The sequence below is a fragment of the Pristiophorus japonicus genome, chromosome 12 (genome assembly GCF_044704955.1).
Source record: "Pristiophorus japonicus isolate sPriJap1 chromosome 12, sPriJap1.hap1, whole genome shotgun sequence".
NCBI classification, from domain to species: domain Eukaryota; kingdom Metazoa; phylum Chordata; class Chondrichthyes; family Pristiophoridae; genus Pristiophorus; species Pristiophorus japonicus.
Window position 1 is genome coordinate 161980558 of NC_091988.1, and position 13597 is coordinate 161994154.

Consider the following 13597-nt stretch of genomic DNA (forward strand, 5'->3'; position numbering starts at 1 on the left):
TTCCTCAGGACAGTGTTCTGGGCCTAACCATCTTTAGCTGATTCATTCATTATCTTCCCTCAATAATGTCAGAAGTGGGGATGTTCGCTGATGACTGCACAGTTCTATTCAAAATTCCTTAGATAATGGAGCAGTCCATGCTCGCATGCAGCAAGACCTGGACAACATTCAGGCTTGGGCTGATAAGTGGCGAGTAACATTCGCCGCATACAAGTGCCAGGCAATGACCATCTCCAACAAGAGAGAGTCTAATCACCTCTCCTTGACATTTAACGGCATTACCATCATCGAATTTCTCACCATCAACATTCTGAGGGTCACCATTGACCAAAAACTTAACTGAACCAGTCACATGAATACTGTGGCTACAAGAGCAGGTCAGGGACTGGGTGTTCTGTGGCAAGTGACTCACCTTCTGACTCCCCAAAGCCTTTCCACCATCTACAAGGCACAAGTCAGAAGTGTGATGGAATACGCTCCACTTGCCTGGCTGAGTGCAGCTCCAACACTCAAGAAACTCGACAACATGTACCATCTACAAGATGCACTGCAAGAACACTCCAAGGCTTCTTCAACAGCTCTTCCAAAACCCACAACCTCTACCACTTAGAAGGACAAGGGCAGCAGGCACATAGGAACACCATCACCTCCAAATTCCCCATCAAGTCACACATCGTCCTCACTTGGAAATATATTACTGTTTTTTCATTATAACTGGGCCAACATCCTGGAACTCCCTACCTAACAGCACTGTGGGAGTACCTTCACCACAAGGACTGCAGTGGTTCAAGAAAGCGACTCAGCACCACCTTCTCAAGGGCAATTAGGGATGGGCAATAAATGCTTGCTTTGCCAATGATGCACACATCTCATGAATGAATTTAAAAATAACTTGTACAGACATATCTCCACACATTATATCTCCCCTACATTGTATCTTTGTCAAGTGCCAAGATGTTTTACTCTGCCACAATCAAATATTTTGTTATGTTGTTCATCTGCGGAGGCTACCTGAAGTCTGGGGAATACAACTGCACTAACTGGTCGACCTGAGGCTAGATGAGTGAACGCAGAGTCATGAAATGCAACATCATCTGGGGCACTATTTATCCAATATCATTTCCAACTACACACAAAGTTTAATTCTTTCCAGCCTTTTCAAATGTGTTCATGTTAATGTCATGAAGGTAATAGAATTGAATTCTGTTAATAATCCCTTACACCCAGTTTCTGTTTCATGAAATAATGGATTTGAATTTTCTATGAAAGTTGGTTTATTCCCTTGTTAGCCAGTCATTAGATGTTGAGGGCTGAGCTGGCTACTGAACTTCTTGTATATATACACTATTAAACATCTTGGTCCATTCAACCCAACTAAGCCACAACATGGACAGGCGTTTTAATTGCAGATTGACGAAGGTAGGAGGAAGCGTGAAGGCTACAGAGCTTTATGTTCTCTTTAGATTCAGCCCAGCTTCACTGTTCACAGATGGTTGTTATTGTGTCTCAAATATGAAGTAGGTTAGGAGTTTAAGACATGTTTTGTGTAAGCCCAAATAACTTCCTCGCTGTAGATTAATAAAGATAGAAAATGTTCTTCTAATTTGCTGTTTATTTTTAAAACAACAACCTCCTACATTTATCTAGTGCCATTAACATGTAAAAATATCTCAAGATTCTTTGCAAGGGTGGGGGGGAAAGGAACAGATACTAAACCATGTTAGGAAAGGTCGATTTTAAGATGTTTTTTAAAGGTAGAGTTAGAGGTAGAGAGAAAATAAAGTTTTCAGGAGAGAATTCCTGAACTGTTTTGCTACCAGTGGTGGGATAAAGAGAAAAGGAGATGCATGCAACGTCAATGTCAGAAGATTGAAGAGTGTGGGAGGAGACTTAAGGCTGGAGGATGATTGCAGAGACACCCAAGTATTTGAAGATGAGGATAAAGATTCTAAACTTAATGTTATCAGAGGGAGCTGGTGTAGATCAGCGAGAGCAGGGTGCTGGGTGAGTGGGTAATAACATGGCACAAGATACAATTAAGCAGTGTCTTTAACAAGTTGACGTTCAAGAAAATGGAGGATAGGAGGTTAGCACGGAGAGAGTTGGAGAAATTGAGATGATTAAAGTGGGAGTAAGGGCTTTAACAGCTGTGGCGATGAGGCAGGGATGTATGAAGGTGAAGTTGCAGAGGTGGACGTAAGATGATATCGGAGATGAAGAGGGATTGAAGCTCTGTTCTGGGTTAAATATGACAAATGAGCCCGAAGCAAACTGCATCTATCTCACAGTACAGAGAGAGGAGCCTCCGGTAACAAATTGCAGGAAGGTGTAATGCTGCAGATTTCCCGAGAAAAGGATTACAGACAAGTGCAAGCAGACCAATATTCTTGGTGAGGACATGCCCTCCTGCTGGGTGAGGTGAAGCAGCACACAGGCTTTGCCTGATGGCTCTCAAGCTGCCAGCATTCCTTTGCAACTGTGTCCTCAGTGCACATCAGTAGAACACATCCCCAATCTCTTCTCACGCCAACATGTCTGGAAGCTTGTGGGACTGCTAATAGTGCTTTGCTCATGGCAAGAGATAGAGAGCTTTCTGCTTCTCAGAAGTACATTGGGATGATTAACAGCCAGAGACAGATTAGGACTCACAGGATTGAGAATACTAGAACTACAAAGAAATGATGGAATACACCTGCTAAATGAATCTCCCTATTCACTTGGTAACAGCTATTTTCATTATGTTGCATGTAACTACACTTTTTCACACATCACAGTTTGTACATATACCCTGTTGAAGGTTCAGAGACAATTGGGACATGTGTACTGACCACCACAGTCATACATATTAAAGTTAAATTTATGGTGTCACTAATTGAATCATTCAGCTGCCGATGCCTATTCTGTAAACACCAAGGGATATTAAAACATCCTCACGGTAAAATGATGGGCAACAGTGGGAAGACAGGTGGGATGGATATCATTGCAACCAACACAAGACAAATGTCCCAGTGTAGCACCTCAGCGGAAGAAGATGTCCAGCAATTGTTGCTGCTGTTCTTGGGCTGCTAGTTGTCTTTCTTCCTCAGGAGGCAGCTGCTGTTGGCACCTCCTTGCCTTCCATCTCTTTGTGCCTGTTGATCATCAGTGAACTGCACGTTAGCACCTCTATCAATGACAATGCTGTGTGCAGCATGCTGCAAATTGGCTGTTTTTATGTAAGATTACATAGGATATACAGCTCAGAAATAGGCCATTCGACCCAACCAACCCACGCCAGCGTTTATGCTCCACTTTCCGTCTTTCCTCATCTAACTCTTATCAGCATAACCCTTTATTTCATTTTCCCTCATTTGCTTTTCTAGCCTTCCCTTAAATACATCTCACCTATTCGCTTCAACCAAGTCCTGTGGTAGTGCTTTCCACATTCTCACCACTCTCTGGGTAAAGAAGCTTCTTCTGAATTTCCTATTTGATTTCCTGGTGACTATCTTGTACTGATAGCCTCTAGTTTGCTCTTCCCCACAAATGGAAACATTCTCTCTCTGTCTATCATAAATATAAAGACCCCTAATCATCTTCTCTGGAGCATACCTGAGGTCAGCATCTGACGGGCATTTTGAGTGCATCAAAGACCTGTCTGATTTGTATCCTGGTTATGGGTCTCATTGTACTGCAGCTCAGCCTGATGCATGGGTTGTGCAGAAGCATCATAAACCATGGCTCCAATGCATAACCCATATCTCCCAGCAATCAGCCATTGAGCCTTTCATGTTCTAGAGAGAGGTCGGTAATGTTGGATTAGTATAGGATATATGAATAATGGGTATTTCAAGGGAAATGGACTTTAATGTGCAAAATCTTAAATAGCAGACACAAGCCATCTGCATGGTGCAGCTCCATGGAAAGGGCATCATACTGGTGGGCACTGGTTTAAGGCTATGTCGGCTGAATAGTGGATGGTGGAAGCTAGCTGTGGCAAATAAATTGATAGTTGTTATTGCTACAGGAATGACAGTCCTGACTGATGATTATAAGCTTGTCATTGAGAAGGGGTACAACTCCTCAACCACCTCCCTCGACAGTCTCAACCTTTGTAAGCACTGTTTCTGCATTAGGACAAGTAGATGTCTCTTGCTCGGCATTGACAATCCAGGGGCCAGTTGACCTCACCTGATGGCCACACACTAAGCTTTCCAGCAGAGGTCACTGAATAATCACTGGGACAAGAAATCATGTGGAATTTTTTTCTCCTCCCTAGCTTGGTGGTGATGAACATGTTTCTCTTCAACTGAGAATGTAGACATACACTTGACAGTAGGGAGCAGTGTGTGGAAAGAACATAGGAACAGTATTAGGCCATTCAGCCCCTCAAGCCTGTTCCGCTATTAAATTCAATCATGACTGATCTGTATCTTTACTTCATCTACCCACCTTGGTTCCATACTGCTTAACATCCTTGCCTATCAAAAATCTATGAAACTCAGTTTTGACATTTTCAATTGACCCCCAGCCTCAACAGCTTTTCGGGGGAAGAGAGTTCTAGATTTCCACTACACTTTGTGCAAAGAAGTGCTTCCTGACATCACTCTTGAATGGCCTAGCTGTAATTTTAAGGTTATGGTCCCTTGTTCAGGATTCTCCCACCAGAGGAAATAGTTCTCTCTATCTACCGTATCAAATCCTGTAATCATCTTAAACACCTCAATCATCTATACTCAAGGGAATACAAGCCTAGTCTACCACAAATGTCTCTTTATTCGTGGATGTAATGAAAAATCAGATACCTCTTAGTGGTTTAAAAGCAGTAATCCACTCCCAGGGCTCCAAAGATAAACATGGCTTTATAATCTCATCTGAGCCCCTGGATTGGATTCTTGTCCTATATTCACTGAGCAGTATATATTACTCTAAGCAGTCATTTGCTTATATTTTGTTTGTGAATTTAATCTTTTAATCTTCAGATATTTGTGTATTTTTTGAACCCTGGGCTAATAGATCTGAAATTGCTGTTGGAATGGAATCAACAGCCTGACTCATTTTCCAGTGATATGATGAGATTGGTGGAGGATGTCTCCAAATTATTGACTAATATACAGTATATTGAATGTAAATTGAGTTTGATAAAGTAGCTTCTTTGATGAGCTAAAGGGACTACACTTCAAAACCTCTTGAATACAAAATCTACATAACGCATTTGTGAACATGCATTAGTATTCTTACTCACAGTGAGTAAACAGTTCAGATTTGATAGATCTTTCAAGGAGCAATTCCTGTCAATAGGATTTTGAAGTTCCTGCAGAATTAAGAGAAGTAAGCAATGCTTGGTTATGTGTCATGATACCGCACAGTGAAATATAACAAAAAAACCCGATACCACTTTCACGAGTCTGTTCAGACAAACCATTTTTTTTAAAAAGTCAGACTTACTACATAACAGTAGAGAGGCCATGGGCGATGGCAAGGTCAAGGGACTGGCTGTGAATATGGTCGGGTGAATTTATATGGATGGTGAGGTTTAGGGTGGACAGGAGAAAATAATAAGAACATAAGGAATAGGAGCAGGAGTAGGCCATCTGGTCCCTCGGGTCTGCTCCACCATTTAGTAAGATCATGGCTGATCTGATCTTGGCCTCATCTCCACTTCCCTGTCTGCTCCCCATAACCCTTGACTCCCTTACTGTTCAAAAATCTGTCTATCTCCAACTTAAATATATTCAATGACCCAGCTTCCACAGCTCTCTGGGGTAGAGAATTCCAAAGATTCGCGACCTTTTAAAGACAAAATTCTTCCTCATTTCCGTTTTAAATGGGCAACCCCTTATTCTGAGACTATGTCCCGTAGTTCTAGATTCCCCCAGGGGAGAAAACATTCTCTCTGCATCTACCCTGTCAAGCCCCCTCAGAATCTTATATGTTTCAATCATCTCTCAATCTTCTAAACGCCAATGAGTAAGGCCAAACCTGCTCACCCTTTCTTCATGTGGCAACCTCTTCATCTCAGGAATCAACCTTGTGAAGGAGGTCAGTGAATTTGGAGGAGAAAAGGCAAGGTAGCTGAGATGAAGCTTGAAATCACTGAGGATGAGGAATCACAGTTCAGAGGCTGAGGGAAGAAAGGAGCGAGAATATTGGGTGAGAAGCTTTAGCTTGCTGCTGCAATTCTGGCGAGGTTACAGCAGGGGAGTAGGAGCAGCTCTGAGGAAATTCCAAACCTATGTCATAATTGGGCACAAAACAGTTGTACAACAGATGGACAGAGACATCAATGTCAATGTGGATAATGGCAGGTTTGGAATGTTGACCCCCAAGAAGTGTGGAGAGCACTGGAAGAGGGGATTGCACAACTCAGGCGGCTAACCAAAGGACGCTAGTGGATTGTGCTGTGCTGGGCGAGAGAGAAGATGTCAAAGTTGGAGTAGAGGGAGAGAGAACGATGACGGGCCTATCTAAGAGAGACATGAGCCTGGGCAGCAAGATACAAATTCAGCAGTGGAGTCATAATAGATGGTTTAGAAGATCAAGACAAGCATGGTGCTGTGCATCTCGGAGTCGGGGCCATGAGAGGGTATGTGAGAAGCAGTGGTCAGGGGGATGAGAGGCATAACTTGAGGTAGGAGAATTAAATGGGGCAGAATGAAAGGAGACAGAGATGCAGCGGAGTTTTAGTTCTCAGTTGCAGTTAATATGTGCATGCAAGTGGACAGGAAGCTAGCAATAGTTGCAGAATTAATAGATTAGTTCAGGGGAGAAAATCTAATGGTTTTCCTTTTTTTGGGTTTATTATGTGTGCAGCTCTCACCTTTTTAAATGAATGCTCCAGGATAAGACATACACTTGATGTATCCTAAAATATATTTCCCCATATATAAGACTTAATTCTAAGTCAGGTATATTAAAGGAATCTTATCTAATGGATGGTCCCTACTCAGGACTGCAATTTCCATATGGAGGATGAGAGGCAGGAGGTGAGTTAGGAGAGCAACATGGAGTAGAAAGAAGGGGAACAAAGTAGCAGAGAATCTCCAGTCCTGAGCCTGCTTCCCGCAGCATCTCTGCCAGCCCGATCTCCAGGAGAACAAACCCAGGGGGCAGAGCGAGGTATTGGGATTCAAGGCTATGCACCGTGTCATATTTCAGTGCTTTTGAGGTCTTCTCGCTCAACCCTGTCCCTTTTCAATTCTTTACAACTTATCTGGAGATCCTCACTTCAACCAACTCAATCTTTCAGCATAAATTTAAAACTGGACTTTGTGAGTGTCATAACTTGCTGATCAGGTTCAAGATGATGAACATCCATTACTCTTGAGCAGATGCTTGCTGCCACGCTGTGTCCAAAATGCAACAAATATATTTCCCTGTGTTTCATTCAGTTGCCGGCACATGTATAGAAGTAGCGAACACAGTTCAAAGCTTTAATGGATGCTGATCTGGGGAGAAGGTAGGTTATGGACAGAACCGAATACTGTTAAAATACAAAGGGCAGGAGAGTTGCAGATTCCACAGAGCAAGGAATTAATTTTGCAACAGAGAGAATGCGTTATGACACACTGTTCCGCCCTCCAACCCCATCCCCACGAATGTCTACAATTGAGAAAAACTCCTAGCTATCAAGCAACTATCTCATCATTAACCATGAGTCATCTTGATCAGACGGCAAAGACATGAGTAATCCGCCCAGCAGGAAACTGGCAGAATTAGATTGGCTGCATGTTTCACACCCTACTCGATTGTGGGGGCGGGGCTGTAATTGGTTTCCCGATGGGCGGTTCAGGTTAAAATATCCTATTCAAAATGAATCATTCAGGATCATTTTTAAATCATTTTTTAAAATTTGAGCACAGGATGTTGGCGTCGCTGGCAAGGCCAGCATTTATTGCCCATCCTTAATTGTCCTTGAGAAGGTATGGTGAGCTGCATTGTTGAACCGCTGCACTGGTGGTTTGGTACAACTGAGTGGCTTGCTCAGCTATTTCCGAGGGCAGTTAAGAGTCAACCACATTGCTTTGGGTCTGGAGTCACATATAGGCCAGACCGGGTAAGGGCAGCCGATTTCCTTCCCTAAAGCACATTAGTTAACCAGATGGGTTTTTATGATAATCCGATAGTTTATGGTCACCATTACCAATACTAGCTTTTTATTCCAGATTCATTTAATTAACTGAATTTTAATTCTCCAGCTGTCGTGGTGGGATTTGAACTCGCATCTCTGGATCATCAGTCCAGGCCTCTGGATTACTAGTTCAGTAACATAACCACTATATTACTGTACTCTTATATCTGTCTTGGCTTATACCTGTCTTGCTATATCTACACAAAGAATAATCTTAGCCTGATGATTTTGTTAACAGCTACATTAAGGCCTTGAAATTCAAACCTTTAGCACTGGCTGTTATGACTGGTTTAGAAAACAATGGTGGGCGCCTATTTCTGACATGGAATGCAGTGGCTGCCATATTGTGTGGGTCAGCAGCGCTGCTGCAGGCAGAATGCACCTCCCCTTTAAGAGGTGCAGACTGCCTTTAAGAAGTGCAGGCTAGCTTTAATTAGTGCTGGCCTCACACAAACTTGGGCCCCTCACTGAGCGTTCAGCCACTCAGCAGCGCATTCAGTGCTGGGCTGAATGCCGCAATCCTGCTAAGTTAGCGTGCTGCCTAAACTCCTTTGAATGGGCACAGGGTGATTGCGCATTGTGATCCCCGCACCTATTTTTGGGGTAAAATGAATTTCTAGGGCAGAGTCTTCAGGCAAAAGAACCCGCAGTAAGATTATTAAGATGGAAAGTCATTGGCTGCAAGAATTTATCCAGTAACATTCCTATTGTTCCTCCTGGGATTCTGGGACTGGGAGAAGCTACTCTGTGGAAGAATGACTTCCTCAGAAAAATGAGCTTGATAATCCATTTGCGCATGTTAATGAATATTGAACAGGGACTTGTCAGCACTTGATCATTGCGCAAACCAAATTAGCATCTTGTCAAAAATGCCATTCTTCTGGAACAAAGCAGACAGCTTCCTTTTCGTCTTGACTGAAATGGGGGTTTGCCAATTGTCTATAGAAAATGCATTCAAGCAATGCATTTGATATGTTTAATTACAATGAATATAATGAATGCTCAAGTTAATAGTGAAAGCAGATCCAGTTATCTAAGTAATTTGATGCCAATTACTTGGAGCTGCACTTCATGCTTGCTTTCTTTTGCACATCTGATGGCACACCAACCATGCACAGCCAGAGCCAACTGTAGCCCGGACATTTAGCTCACATAGACAAAAGAACTCTGAGTCAGAAAGGGGCTGTGGCTTGTGTAGCTCTGTGAAGGGATCTGTTTTGGTTTCCTGCCAGTCAACTAAATCATCTAGAAGGGAATATTTGCATAATATAACATTTTCTGACTATACCAAGTTAAGGGGCCAGATAACAAATATAAGGGAGGCATATAGCACTCATGGAGATGCGGACCAGTTAAACAATTGGACGAAGGAATGGCAGAATGATTTTAATGCAAGTAAGTTTAAGATAACCATACTGAAGCAGGAACGAGAAAATGTGTGCGAGATAGAGGAGTTCTACATTGCAATTAGCCAGTGGATCGAAGCCCTGTCCCATGGAGATATGTCACCAGGATCCTTTCCCTTCAAACAGGACAATGCTAATGTCATAATGAGGAGTTGGTCTAACTGCACTGACATTTCAAACAAAACACAAACACAGGTTAAATTCAGAATATAAGGTTAAGGGTGATCATACAAACCCTTGCATGTGGAGTCAGTTATATATGTAAACCTGTAAATACCATGTTTAACCACCAGAGGGCTCATCCCCTGGAGTCCAAAGGGATCCCAGAATCCCTTGGGAGCACCTGTACATAAGGAGGCCTCACAGGCTGGAGAGGGACTCTGGAGACCTGTAATAAAGGACGACAGTCACATGTTACTTTGAGCTTACAGTATCTGGTCAGATTCTTTATCTGAGACATAACAACTGGCAACAAGATACAGATAATATACCCCACCGCAACAATGCAGAGAACCGTGGGCATCCTGGAGAAATTCTCAGAGGGAAATGATTGGGAAACCTTCGTGGAGCGACTCGACCAATACTTCGTGGCCAACGAACTGGAAGGAGAAGCTGCCAAACGAAGGGCGATCCTCCTCACCGTTTGCGGGGCACCAACGTATGGCCTCATGAAAAATCTGCTTGCTCCAGCGAAACCCACAGAGAAATCATATAATGATTTATGCACACTGGTCCGGGAGCATCTATACCTGAAGGAAAGCGTTCTGATGGCGAGGTACCGGTTCTACACGTACAAGAGTTCTGAAGGTCAGGAAGTGGCGAGCTATGTCGCCGAGCTAAGGCGCCTTGCAAGACATTGCGAATTTGAAGGACACTTGGAGCACATGCTCAGGGACTTCTTTGTACTTGGCATTGGACATGAAGTAATACTTCGCAAACTTTTGACTGTAGAGACCCCAACCTTGAGCAAAGCCATAGCGATAGCCCAGACGTTCATCGCTACCAGTGACAATACCAAACAAATCTCTCAGCACACGAGTGCTGTTGCAAGTACTGTGAACAAAGTAATGTTGTTTTCGAATCGTAACGTACAGGGCAGGACCCACATGCCTGCAGTTGCACGTCTGCAGATGTCTCGGAGACCACCATCAAAGGTGGTGAATGCAAGGCCATTAACACCTTGTTGGCGCTGCTGAGGTGATCATTGTTTCCATTCATGCCGCTTCAAAGGATACATTTGCAAGGGCTGTGGAACAATAGGACACCTCCAACGTATGCGCAGGCGAGCTGCAAACCCTGCTAATCCTGCAAACCACCATGTTGCAAAGAAGGACAAATCCACAGTGCATCATGGTGAACCAGAGCCTCAGGCTGAGGAGGCAGAGGTATATGGGGTGCACACATTTACCACAAAGTGTCCCCCGATAATGCTGAAGGTTAAATTAAATGGACTCCCAGTGTCAATGGAGCTGGACATGGGCGCGAGCCAGTCCATAATGAGCAAAAAGACTTTCGATAAATTGTGGTGCAGCAAGGCCTCAAGGCCGGTCCTGACTCCCATTCGCACTAAACTGAGAACGTACACAAAGGAACTGATTCCAGTAATCAGCAGTGCTACCGTAAAGGTCTCCTACGATGGAGCGGTGCACAAATTACCACTCTGGGTGGTACCGGGCGATGGCCCCACGCTGATTGGCAGGAGCTGGCTGGGAAAGATACACTGGAATTGGGATGACGTCCGAGCGCTCTCGTCCATTGACGACACTTCGTGTGCCCAGGTGCTAAACAAGTTCCCCTCGCTGTTCGAACCGGGTATTGGGAAGTTCCAAGGAGCAAAGGTGAAGATCCATTTGATTCCGGGGGCGCGACCCATCCATCATAAGGCGAAAGCAGTACCATACATGATGAGAGAGAGGGTGTGAAGATTGAGCTGGACCGGATGCAACGAGAGGGCATCATTTCGCCGATCGAATTCAACGAGTGGGCCAGTCTGATTGTTCCAGTCCTCAAGGGAGACGGCACCGTCAGAATCTGTGATGATTACAAAATAACTATCAATTGTTTCTCCCTGCAGGATCAATACCCGCTACCAAAGGCAGATGACCTATTTGCAATGCTGGCGGGAGAAAAAACGTTCACGAAGCTGGACTTGACCTTGGCCTACATGACGCAGGAGCTGGAGGAATCATTGAAGGGCCTCACCTGCATCAACACGCACAAAGGCCTCTTCATTTACAACAGATGCCCGTTTGGGATTCGATCGGCCGCGGCGATATTCCAGAGGAACATGGAAAGCTTGCTGAAGTCAGTCCTGCGCACTGTGGTCTTCCAGGATGACATCTTGCTTACAGGTTGGGACACCATTGAGCACCTGCAGAACCTGGAGGAGGTTCTTAGTCAGCCTAATCGTGTGGGGCTCAGGTTAAAACGCTCAAAGTGTGTTTTCCTGATGCCCGAAGTGGAGTTCCAGGGGAGAAGAATCACGGTGGACGGCATCAGGCTTACCGATTCGAAGACGGAGGCAATCAAGAACGCACCAAGACCACAGAATGTGACGGAGCTGCGATCGTTTCTAGGACTCCTGAACTATTTTGGTAACTTTTTACTGGGCCTTAGCACACTGTTGGAACCACTACACTAGTTACTGCATAAAGGAGATGAATGGGTATGGGGTAAAAGCCAAGAAAATGCCTTTGAGAAATCTAGAAAACTGTGATGCTCAAACAAATTGTTATGTTGTATGATCCATGTAAACGTTTGGTACTTGCATGTGATGCGTCGTCGTACGGGGTCAGGTGTGTATTGCAACAAGCTAATGAATCTTGGAAATTGCAACAGGCTGCTTATGCATCCAGATATCTGTCTAAGGCTGAGAGGACCTACAGCATGATCGAAAAAGAAGCGTGTGTTTATGGGGTAAAGAAAATGCATCAATATCTGTTTGGGCTCAAATTTGAATTGAAAACCGACCATAAGACACTTATATCCCTCTTTTCTGAAAGTAAGGGGATAAATACGAATGCATCGGCCCACATCCAGAGATGGCCGCTCATGTTGTCCGCATACAACTACGCCATCCGCCACAGGCCAGGCACAGAAAATTGTGCCGATGCTTTAGTAGGCTGCCATTGCCCACCACAGGGGTGGAGATGGCACAGCCCGCAGATTTAGTTACGGTAATGGAAGCATTCGAGAGTGAGCAATCACCTGTTACCGCCTGACAGATTAGAACCTGGACGAGCCAGGACCCCTTACTGTCCTTCGTAAAAAACTGTGTGCTCCATGGGAGTTAGTCTAGTGTCCCGTTAGAGATGCAGGAAGACATAAAGCCGTACCAGTGGTGCAGAGATGAAATGTCCATACAGGCAGACTGCCTCCTATGGGGTAATCGGGTAGTGCAGCCAAAAAAGGGCAGGGACACTTTCATTAGTGACCTCCACAGTACCCACCCAGGCATTGTAATGATGAAAGCGATAGCCAGATCCCACGTGTGGTGGCCCAGTATCGATGCAGATTTAGAGTCCTGCGTGCACAAATGTAACACATGTTCACGGTTAAGCAATGCACCCAGGGAGGCGCCACTAAGTTTATGGTCCTGGCCCTCCAAACCGTGGTCCAAGGTCCATGTCGACTATGCAAGCCCATTCTTGGGAAAAATGTTCCTTGTGGTTGTAGATGCGTACTCCAAATGGATTGAATGTGAGATAATGTCGGCAAGCACATCCGCTGCCACCATTGAAAGCCTCCAGGCCATGTTTGCCACGCATTGCCTGCCTGATGTCCTTGTGAGTGACAATGGGCCGTGCTTTACCAGTGCCGAGTTCAAAGAGTTCATGACCCGCAATGGGTTCAAACATGTCACTTCTGCCCCGTTCAAACCAGCGTCCAATGGTCAGGCAGAGTGAGCAGTGCAAACAATAAGGCAGAGCTTGAAGAGGGTAACTGAAGGCTCACTGTAGACTCGCCTATCCCAAGTCCTGCTTAGTTAACGCACAAAACCCCACTCGCTCACTGGGGTTCCCCCCCGCTGAACTGCTCATGAAAAGGGCACTTAAGACAAGGCTCTCGTTAGTATACCCTG

At 44.6% G+C, this 13597-nt stretch overlaps 1 protein-coding gene and 1 long non-coding RNA gene across 3 annotated transcripts in view; one reads left to right on the forward strand and one right to left on the reverse strand.

Annotated features, from left to right (window-relative positions):
• LOC139277521 (solute carrier family 12 member 5-like) overlaps nucleotides 1-13597 on the forward strand; it is a 1462676-nt gene that overhangs the window by 710062 nt on the left and 739017 nt on the right. The gene's annotated exons all lie outside the window — the stretch shown is intronic.
• Nucleotides 1637-9900, reverse strand: LOC139277030 (uncharacterized). 2 transcript variants are annotated; one of them, XR_011596019.1, is made up of 3 exons: nucleotides 9752-9900; nucleotides 5225-5293; nucleotides 1637-3131 (listed from the first exon to the last, which is right to left on the reverse strand). It is a non-coding gene; the product is annotated as an uncharacterized lncRNA (long non-coding RNA). The 2 variants fall into 2 exon arrangements; XR_011596020.1 differs by lacking the exon at nucleotides 9752-9900 and adding an exon at nucleotides 5970-7251.